At 42.6% G+C, this 1,511-nt stretch overlaps 1 protein-coding gene across 2 annotated transcripts in view; it reads right to left on the bottom strand.

The window, feature by feature from the left end:
* Positions 1 to 1,511, bottom strand: part of myo10 (myosin X) — a 136,217-nt gene that overhangs the window by 36,283 nt on the left and 98,423 nt on the right. The window lies entirely within an intron of this gene.

Here is a 1,511-nt window from a genome sequence, read left to right as displayed (position 1 = left end):
GGGTAAACACATGGCAGTTTCAAAATCAGAATGAAGTTTGGATCTAACAGGAATGGATGAGATGTGTGAATAAAACAGTGTGGTGTGCAGTTTGTACAGAGACAAAAACACACACATCAACACACACACACACACACACACACACACACCAGTGACTGCATTTGATGAGCGTAGATGATGAGGATGACAGCTTTTTATGAGCGAGCGTGTGTGAGCGTGTGTGTGTGTGTGTGTGTGTGTGTGTGTGTGTGCGTGTGTGTGTGTGTGAGCGTGACTTGGAGACACAAAGGAAAATGTGTGTAAATGCTGACATCTGCCTGCCGATCCTCCTTTCATCCAAACTGAGTCCTACGTCTGTCAGCTTAGAAGCAAACACACAAAGTGTACCGATCACAAAATCTAAAGTTATACGATCAAAACAACTCTTGTAAGAACACAAGCGTTGATTTGAGGGATTTTTTGTAATGATTTAATGTCTTTATTTACTTATCAAAAGATCGTCAGTGCTTTCATTTTTTATTTTATTTCACAGGTAATGAAGAAACACTTTGTATCCCCTCAGTTCTTTCTTAGTATGCATGTTCTAAGGGATAATATAGAGCTTACTGAAGAAAATACAAAGTCTGACTGATGAAAAATGAGATTCAAAAAGGAGAAAAAAGACAGATGAGGAAGGAAATCTATGAGCTCACAAACAACTGTGTTTTTGGTTCGGTTCATTTTAGCCAATCCAACTAATCTCTGCGTTCAGCCTGAGTCAGAGAGAAGTGTTTAAAATGTTTTATGTAAAACCAAAGTTTAGTTGGAAAGGTCTTCAATGCTTGTCTGGATATATGCTGTTTTTAATAAGGTTAAGAATACAAAGATATCATGAGATCATGACCCACAGTCAGAATCGGCACAGTTGTAGGAAAAAGGTTGTTAGGTTGAAAAATCACGGAATTTTCCTTTAAGAATCAATATCTAGACTTAAAACACAGGTCATGTTAGAGTAGCCTGGTCCTACAAGACTCTGGTCCATTACCCTGGTACTGCCAGACTCTGATCCATTAGCCTGGTCCTACCAGACTCTGGTCCATTAGTCCGGTCCTACCAGACTCTGGTCCATTACCCTGGTACTACAAGACTCTGGTCCATTAGCCCGGTCCTACCAGACTATAGTCCATTAGCCTGGTACTACAAGACTCTGGTCCATAAGCCTGGTCCTATCAGACTCTGGTCCATTAGCCTGGTCCTACCAGACTCTGGTCCATTAGCCCGGTCCTACCAGACTCTGGTCCATTAGCCTGGTCCTACCAGACTCTGGTCCATTAGCCCGGTCCTACCAGACTATAGTCCATTAGCCTGGTACTACAAGACTCTGGTCCATAAGCCTGGTCCTACCAGACTATAGTCCATTAGCCTGGTACTACAAGACTCTGGTCCATTAGCCTGGTCCTACCAGACTATAGTCCATTAGCCTGGTACTACAAGACTCTGGTCCATAAGCCTGGTCCTACCAGACTATAGTC

The sequence above is a fragment of the Etheostoma cragini genome, chromosome 12 (assembly GCF_013103735.1).
Source record: "Etheostoma cragini isolate CJK2018 chromosome 12, CSU_Ecrag_1.0, whole genome shotgun sequence".
Classification (NCBI taxonomy): Eukaryota; Metazoa; Chordata; class Actinopteri; order Perciformes; family Percidae; genus Etheostoma; species Etheostoma cragini.
The sequence above is the reverse complement of the archived record's forward strand: the minus strand, read 5'-3'. Positions and strand labels throughout refer to the sequence as shown.